Raw genomic sequence first — 10069 nt, 5'->3', positions numbered from 1 at the left:
TTTATAATCAATCAGATCTGTCAAGTAAACATGTCAAGCAATGTTCCTTTAAAAAAATTATCCCACACTGAGCAAATTGAAGGTCTGCTGAGCTCAAACCTAAACATTGTGAAAATTCTGTCCAACTTCCAGCGAGGATGTACCCGCTTTAAGTTACAGTTTCAGACAGTGGTCAAGTAGGCTACTGTGGATATTTGATCCTAACGTAGACCAACCACTCACTGCCAAACAATGGTGAAAATGCATCCCATAACATTTGAACATGGAAATAGAAGCCATGTGTGGTGTTCAATGTAGACTTTTGAAAAACAAAACATGCAGGGCTTGACATTAACCTGTTTATCCACTTGTACTTCAGACAAGGTGACTGACAATGTTGTTGTTTGATGCAAGAATCCACTTTACAAAATAAATTGCATTTTTATTCCCATGCCATTATTACAGAGAATCAGACAAATATGCTACCCTCTGCCTATTGGCTACTTAGCTTATTCAAGCCTGTCTCAAAATACACCACAGCCCCTTTAAGACAAAAAAAATAACTCTTTACCCGACTTGCTTTTCAAAGACGTCTAGAAATGTACAAATGTTGTGCTCTTGTCAGAAACACTCTCTCCCCCATTGCTGACTACAAATTATCTATAACTGGGCTAACAACTCACTAACTAGCCAAGGATATTAACAAATGTGTACACGTGGCTACAAGCAGCTCTCGCTTTGATCTCTAAACAAGCTCATCTACTCACAACTGCTCATGCTGTAAACACAGTCCAGTTCAAAGTGAATGGCACAGATCCATACATGGCAATGGTCTATTTGCATATATGCCTACTGCAGCTCTGATTGGTTATGCCGCATTGGTTTGTGTAGAGTACGGGCTGAAAGCCGATTTATGCTCGACCTGAAAATGTAGTCAGAGGCTCCATATGGAGGGAGTGATGCAATTGAGGAGCCTCCAGAGGCATGCATAGGCCAAATTGAGCTCCATACCGCATCGCAGTGCGCCTCCCATATTTTGTAACAATGCAGAGTGATCCTTATAGCTCCGCATTGACATGATTGTTTGATGGTAGGTAAGGGCAGAGGGTCCTCTATAAACTCAAACTCACTTCCTTGACAACTTCCTTCACAACAGCTCTACTCAACAGCTCTGCGCTACTCCGCGAAGTGCAAGAAGCATGAATACAGAGGCCGTATCTCTGTAAATGATGCATGGCCAATACAGAATCCTGATTGGCCATGCAGCGCCTTTAAGTGGTGCATAGTTCCTTTTGTTTCCATATGTTGCATTGAAAGTGGCTTACATTGTGTTGATTCGATCACAATACCCACAGTAAAGGGAAACGTTGATAGTGTTAACTAAGGGGAGAAACTCTAGAAAGTGAGGTTCTTTGCGTGTGCTGACATTAGTTCTGCGCTGCAGTCCCGGGGGACTGCTAAGGCGCACAGCTTAGAGGGAACATTGGTGTCAAGGCCCCACGACTCAGGATGGTTATGCACGGCACCCAACTCAACTGTACAACTTGATGTACATTCATATCATAGCCCAAGAGCATCTCATTAAACAATGATGGGCATTAACATGGAGTTGGTCCCCCCTTTGCTGCTATAACAGCCTCCACTCTCCTGGGAAGGCTTCCCACTAGATGTTGGGACATTGCCGGCTGGGACATGCTTCCATTCAGCCACAAGAGCATTTGTGAGGTCGGGCATTGATGTTGGGAGATTAGGCATGGGTCGCAGTCGGCATTCAAATTCATCCTAAAGGTGTTTGATGGGGCTGAGGTCAGGGCTCTGTGAAGGCCAGTCAAATTCTTCCACACCGATCTTGAGAAACCGCTTCTGTATGGACCTCGCTACTCGATTCAGCAATTGGCAGCCACAATGTGTGAGCTTGTGTGGCCTACCACTTCGCAGCTGAACCGTTGTTGCTCCTAGACATTTCCACTTCACAGTAACAGCACTTACAGTTGACCGGATCAGCTATAGCAAAGCAGAAATTTGATGAACTCACTTGTTGAAAAGGTGGCATCCTATGACGGTACCACATTGAAAGTCACTGTGGTCTTCAGTATGGGCCATTCTACTGCCAATGTTTGTCTATGGAGATTGCACGGTGGTGTTCTCAACTGTATTAACCTGTCAGCATTGGATGTGGCTGAAATAGTCAAATCCACTAATTTGAAGGGGTGTTCACATACTTTTGGCCATATAGTGTATTTGATAATATACATATTATTAATTTCTCAGTGTATAAGACAATGGTTCATCTCCACACAACACTGCACATTTAACACATCAGCCTTGGTTTCTAGGGCATAGGCCTCTTTTATTTGAGTCAGACACCCATCCATGCACCTCACACAGTCCAGTAGGGGTCAGAGACAACTGGGTCCAGTAGGGAATCCACCCAGGGAATCCCTGGTCACTAGCTATCAAATCAAATCAAATTGTATTGGTCACATACACATGGTTAGCAGATGTTAATGTGAATGCAGCTAAATGCTTGTGCTTCTAGTTCCGATAGTGCAGTAATATCTAACAAGTAAACTAACAATTCCCCAACAACTGCCTAATACACACAATGATAATGAGTGAATGAGAATATGTACATATACACTACCGTTCAAAAGTTTGGGGTCACTTAGAAATGACCTTGTTTTCCATGAAAACAGACATGAAATTACTTGCAAAATGTGTAGGAAATATAGTCAAGATATTGACAAGGTTATAAATAAGGATTTTTTAATTGGGTCCTTCAAACTTTGCTTTCGTTAAAGAATCCTCCACTTGCAGCAATTACAGCCTTGCAGACCTTTGGCATTCCAGTTGTTCATTTGTTGAGGTAATCTGAAGAGATTTCACCCCATGCTTCCCGAAGCACGTCCTGGTCACTTCTTATGTCCATACGGTCAAGCTGCTCCCACAACAGCGCAATAGGGTTCAGATCTGGTGACTGTGCTGGCAACTCCATTATAGACAGAATAACAGCTGACTGCTTATTCCATAAATAGTCATTGCATGGTTTGGAGCTGTGCTTTGGGTCACTTTAATTGGCTCAAATTAAGCGCTGTCCACATGGTATGGCATGGCGTTGCAAAATGGAGTGATAGCCTTCCTTCTTCAAGATCCTTTTTAATCTGTACAAATCTCCCACTTTGACACCACCAAAGCACCCCTGACCATCACATTGCCTCCACCATGCTTGACAGATGGCGTCAAGCACTCCTCCAGCATCGTTTCATTTTTTTCTGTGTCTCACGAATGTTCTTCTTTGTGATCCGAACACCTCAAACTTAGATGAGTCTGTCCATAAAAAAAAAATCCAATCTTCCTCTGTCCAGTGTCTGTGTTCTTTTGCCCATCTTAATCTTTTATTTTTATTGGCCAGTCTAAGATATGGCTTTTTCTTTGCAACTCTGCCTAGAAGGCCAGCATCCCAGAGTCACCTCTTCATTGTTGAAGTTGAGACTGGTGGTTTTGTGGGGACTATTTAATGAAGCTGCCAGTTGAGGACTTGTGAGGCAAAAACAAGGACATTTCAAAGTGACCCCAAACTTTTGAACAGTAGTGTATTTGGTTTTGTCAAGTACTGGAAGCACATTTTAATCTGGAATTGAGGTCAGTTTGAAACACCACTTTTGCACAGTATTACCCTATATCACTTGACCTTTTGAAGGATATGGTTTTTGCTGAAGCCAATTGGGAGAACATCACACTTTGCATATGTTGACGAAGTAATGGTCCAGTTTGTTGATAGTTCCCTATGCACCTGTCATTAATCTAAATGATTTTCTAGTTATTACATGAATTTCAGAGGACCATAAAATGCATCTGTTGTTTTGCATACTCTCCTCACTTCTAGAGTACCATGGATTGTATATTGATGGCACTTTTATTGATAAATGAATTCAACATTTGTTAATGAATGTATTCTCGTCCCATGACTTGTTATTGTGAGGGTGCAGTATGAAATGATTTCCCTTGGGAGCTCTCCTCATCAACACACTCTACTAAATACCAAAGTCCTCCGTTGGGATTCGGGATGGGTGTTAAAACAACTATATATTGATAAGTTTTATGAAAATCAATGTTTATTTAGCTGCTTCATGAGTTCACAGAAGCCTATTGCGATCACTCAATAAACATAGGCCCTAGTTCTTTGAATCTAAAAATGTTATATGATTTTTCAGGCATTGTAGATAATAAGTCTTATTGAGCAATGGTCTTTGTTCATATATGATTATACCATGCAGTATGGTACAGAACACTTTGTTCATTCAGAAAAACGTTAGTTATTTTTCATGGTCAGTGTACTTAGTTGATTCTATTGTTTTCTATTGTGATGTTCTGAAACATACTAGAACATGGAACATACTGAAGAATAGTGTAGAAAAAGCACCATTGACATTCGAAGGAGCATTTGAGAGGACTCTGATATAGTCAGACTCCTTTCGGCCCCTATACCTTCCCAGCATGAATCAAATCACTGCTACGGAAATCAATGATCCAGACATAAAAAAGGCAGCTAGTGCAAAGAATTGGAACGTCATAGGGTTCAACAACCTTTTTTCATTTCAAATACCTTTTGATTCTATGATGTCCCTGTTCATTCTGCTGTGGCATTCTGTGGTGCGCTGTGTGTGTTTGATGGTGCCACACGTCAGCTATGTAAAGACATGGGTACAGTGTTGTTGTGTCTGTTTTTGCTCCGGACGGGCGTTTTTCATGCTTCTTAGGCTCCTGGCAAGTGGAAGTAGTTTTGTGAACCTCAACTACTGAATTTGTAACATCAGCTGCAGTGGGGAGAAATAGCTGAAGATGCTGTGACAGATCTCTGGCTATGATGTAATTGATTGGTTTATTTCGGATCCCCATTAGTTAATTTGTCTGTTTGCTTGAGTATTTGAAGATGGAAGAGAGTTCCATGTGATCATGGCTCTGTATGATACTGTGCATTGCCAAGAATTCGTTTTGGACTTGGGGACTAAGAAGAGACGCCTGGTGGCATGTCTTGTGGAGTATGTATTGGTGTCTGAACCGAATGTTATTTGATTATGCAGACAATCTTGAATTTCCATTACGTTAATATTTCTCATAAAAATGATAAGAGAAGCAGTGGATCTCTCGACAACCCTCAACCAGTTCTGTATGTGCAGTTAAGGGCAAGGGGTGCTGATCTGTTTTGAGCCAGCTTCAACTTTGCTATGTCTTTCTTTGCTGCACTTGACCATATTACCGGACAGAAATCAAGATGAGACCGAGACCAGAGCCTGAACAACTAGTGCAGTTGATTTTTTGTATGTCAAAAACACAGAACATCATTTGGGTGACTGACACTACCAGTTGTAGGTTAACTAAAAGGAGTCTATCTTAGGAGTTATATTTGTATTAGTGTCTAGATGTGTGTATTTTTAGTGCAGAGAGAAAAGGGAAGAGACAACTAGACATGCATGACAATTGATATGTACATGGTAATATTCTCATCCATATTTTCACATACTGTAATTATCTTGACTATTTAAATAGAGGGCAAATGGTTCCTCTTGTGACTTAGAAATCCATTATTGCTTGGCTAATTGGCTAGGCAGGCTTTTCCCCCTCATTCATTCCCTCACTCACAGATTGAAATCCAACAGTGATTCTAATTTAGACTAGAACATTGCACAGTAAAATTAATTTCCAATCCCAAACGAGAGAAAAGTTTGTTTGAACAATAGCCCTCACGCTGTGTGTTTGACATGTGACTTGCAGACGAGCTTTACATTTTTTGCACATATGTGATGTTTGAAATTCTGCAGGTTATCCCCCCAATTTCTGTCCCAAATTCATAAAGTACAGACAGTCGTTTTATTAGCAACATTCATTGTACTAAATATGAGAGTAGTGTTCAGTAGAGGAACTGGATGGGAGTAATGTTCATACCTCAACAATGTCACAGTTTTTGTTTTCTGATTTCCCCGTTATCTTGTTTTACCCTTAATTAATAACTACCAACCTTGGCTACTGTTCAAACTTAGAACTGCAGAGCATCAAACTGTATGGTGTACTGAGGGTGACTATGCATCAGGCTTCCACTCCTGTCTGTTTTTTTAAATTGCTGACAAAGTGGCCCAACATTTGAAAACCGGCTTAGCCATCCATTCTCTGCAATACATAACATTGACCTTTTGAATGTAGGCCACCACTGAATTTTACTAACCATGCTCCACTTCAGCTTAGTGTTTTCAAATGTGCCTTTCAACTGGCCAGGCAATGTGCTTCAAAATGCCTTATGATCTGAATTTCTACTATGAGAGTGGCTGATAGTTAAGGATTTAGAGAAAGATATACTAGCCAGACAAATTCACCATTTGATATGTACACATGTAATGCAATTGCTCTTAACATCTTACATTTCTTATCCTATCACCTGATGACTAATGGGTCAAAGTCAGAGATTAAAATGACATTTTTATCTATGCTTTAAATATGGGTAATGGTGATGTTACCTCACAGATGGCTGAAGACCTTGATGGCTGAAGACCTTAAGTGCTGTTAACCCACACTGAAGACTAATAAACTCAGCAAAAAAAGATCCCCTTTTCAGGACCCTGTCTTTCAAAGATCATTTGTAAAAATCAAAATAACTTCACAGATCTTCAATGTAAAGGGTTTACACACTTTTTCCCATGCTTGTTCAATGAACCATCATTTTTTTAATAAACATGCACCTGTGGAATGGTTGTTAACACATTAACAGCTTACAGACGGTAGGCAATTAAGGTCACAGTTATGAAAACTTATGACACTAAAGAGGCCTTTCTACTGACTCAGAAAAACCCCAAAAGAAAGATGCCCAGGGTCCCTGCTCAACTGTGTGAATGTGCTTTAGGCATGCTGCAAAGAGGTATGAGGACTGCAGAAGTGGCCAGGGCAATAAATTGCAATGTCCGTACTGTGAGATGCCTAAGACAGCGCTACGTGGTGACAGGACGGACAGCTGATCATCCTCGCAGTGGCAGACCACGTGTAACAACACCTGCACAGGATTGATAAATCCGAACATCACACCTGCGGGACAGGTACAGGATGGCAACAGCAACTGCCCGAGTTACAGCAGGAACGCACAATCCCTCCATCAGTGCTCAGACTGTCTGCAATAGGCTGAGAGAGGCAGGTCCTCACCAGACACAGACATCACCAGAAACAACGTCGCCTATGGGCACAAACCCACCATCATTGGACCAGACAGGACTGGCAAAAAGTGTTATTCACAGACGGGTCGCGGTTTTGTCTCACATGGGGTGATGGTCGGATTTGCGTTTATCGTCAAAGGAATGAGCGTTACACCGAGGCCTGTACTCTGGAGTGGGATTGATTAGGAGGTGGAGGGTCCATCATGGTCTGGAGCGGTGTGTCACGGACTGAGCTTGTTGTCACTGCAGGCAATCTCTATGCTGTGCATTACAGGGAAGATATCCTCCTCCCTCATGTGGTACCTGCAGGCTCATCCTGACATGACCCTCCAGAATGACAATGCCACCAGCCATACTGCTCGTTCTGTGTGTGATTTCCACCAAGACAGGAATGTCAGTGTTCTGCCATGGTCAGCGAAGAGCCCGGATCTCAATCCCATTCAGCACGTCTGGGACCTGTTGGATTGGAGGGTGAGGGCTAGGGCCATTCCCCCCAGAAATATCTGGGATCTTGCAGGTGCCTTGGAGGAAGAGTGGGGTAACATCTCACAGCAAGCACTGGAAAATCTGGTGCAGTCCATGAGGAAGAGATGCGCTGCATTACTTAATGCAACTTGTGGCCACACCAGATACTGACTGTTACTTTTGATTTTGACCCCCCTTTTGTTCAGGGACACATTATTCAATTTCTGTTAGTCACATGTCTGTGGAACTTGTTCAGTTTATGTCTCAGTTCTTGAATCGTGTTATGTTCTAACAAATATTTACACATGTTTAAGTTTGTTGAAAATAAATGCAGTTGACAGTGAGAGGACGTTTTTTGCTGAGTTTATATTGACACATATTTCAAATACATACTGTATATGTAATATAGTGTACGTACTAATATTTGAAATAAAAATATCTAAATATATTTATTCCTCATATATGTGACCTGTTTCAGGAAACTAGGCTTATGCAGGGTCACTACTTCACAGGAGAGCCATTTGAATGTAACCTTTTTTTTAATCAAATTAGATTTTTTTCTCACAAATGCCTTCTCAAACATGTGAACTTTCATGTGCCTTAATAACAAACGTGAATGCCATCTGTAAATACAAATCAAATTGTTAACTTACGAGCCTAGATGGTTTAGGCACAGAAAAAGTGAGCAATCTTCCCGCTAGCCATGATTGGGTGAGATAATGACATGCCGAGAGACGAGTTTGGACTGGTATGCCATATAGCACGCTTCTGTCTATTTGAGCTGGTCAGTCTGTCTAGGTGCAGCTTTTTTAAATTGATTGTGTAGTAAAACTGCGTAAGTGTTGCTCTCCACTTTCTGGAGGACTGAGTTTTGAAATCAGTGGAATTCGAGTATGAAGCTAAGGAAATTAAGAAAAGACCTGTCTCCGGATTACATCTTCAAACCATGGCATCCGACAGGAGACGTGTCCATCCATGAATGATGTATACAGGTAAGATAGTCTAGCTAGCTACATTTTCAGATTTGACAGTTTATAACTTTGACAGAAAGTGGTTCATTTCAAGTTAAAGTGTACTATTAGCTAGCTAGCTAACGTTAGCTGGCTGGCTCGCTAGCTAAAGTTACATGTATGTCTTCTTATTCATATATCAGAGCAATTTGCTTGGCTAGCTATAGCCTAATTTAAGCTAGCTAACGTTGAACCAGGTTGGTTAGCTATCTGTAGATTCATGCAGGGTAGTAATGTCATGATTTGGGATTATGGTTAATTTTTTACCTAGCTAGCGAGCTAATGTTAGCTGGCTGGCTCGCTAGCTAACGTTACATGTATGATCTTATTATTCATATCTCAGAGCCATTTGTTTGGCTAGCTATAGCCTAATGTTAGCAAGATAACATTGAACCTGGTTGGTTAGCTACCTGCAGATTCATGCAGGATAGTAACGTCATGAGTTGGGATTATGGTTCATTATTTACCTAGCTTGCTAGCTGCATGTCAACTACAGGTTAAGCTCCAATGTCCATTGTCAGACTCACAAGTTGCAATTACCCTGTGTATAATGCAGAGACATAGAGTCAGTAAAACGATTCCACACAAGATGGAGAATAAGAGGTTAATATTCAGGAGCTAACTAGCTAAATGATACAAAATACTAACTGATATTGGCTGTTGAGGCTCCACACCAGAATTATCCATTGCAGGGAAAAATATTTATATTTTTAGCTAGAAATAATCTAGCTAGCTAGCCATTGCTTGGTAAGAAACATTTTACATTAACTAGCTAGCTTTGGCAATTAGATTATATCTAGCACATACTAACTATCCATTGAATTCTTACCTTGGTCAGTCACACTGCATGTTGTGTGGACAAGCTAAGGGAGCTGGCTAGCTACAGTAAGTAGCTGTGTCAGCTAGCTGAGTGAAAACGCTTTCTTTCAGGCAGTTTGACCCGCTAGCTTAAAAAGTATATTTTAAATAATTGTTATGAATATATCATGAAATAAAATACTATTATCAGTAAGATTGATTTTGGGTGCTAACAGGTGAAATATCTAAATTGCAACCGCTCTGGATCATTTCAAATTGGGATTGACAGCTCGGGAGCAATATGTTCTAGGTTAATGTGTCTCCTTTCGAAATTAACATAGCTAATCTTACATTGTTTCATAATTGACAAGTAGCCTCAATAGCTGAATAATTACATTTTTAACTTTTGCATGCAAACCCCATTTTGGAAACCTAAAGCCAAGGAACTAGATGTCAATAGACTCAACATTACAATTCAGCATGATACATGTGGTGCATATTTAATTTACATAGATTTTAAAATATATTTACATACGTATTCTATGATGTGCTCAAGTTATATATTTCATGAATATGTTTTGAACATACATGTAAGTACTGTATATTTTATGATATATG

This window comes from Oncorhynchus clarkii, chromosome 18, assembly GCF_045791955.1.
Source record: "Oncorhynchus clarkii lewisi isolate Uvic-CL-2024 chromosome 18, UVic_Ocla_1.0, whole genome shotgun sequence".
In the NCBI taxonomy this organism is placed as follows: domain Eukaryota; kingdom Metazoa; phylum Chordata; class Actinopteri; order Salmoniformes; family Salmonidae; genus Oncorhynchus; species Oncorhynchus clarkii.
Note: the sequence above shows the minus strand (reverse complement) of the source record.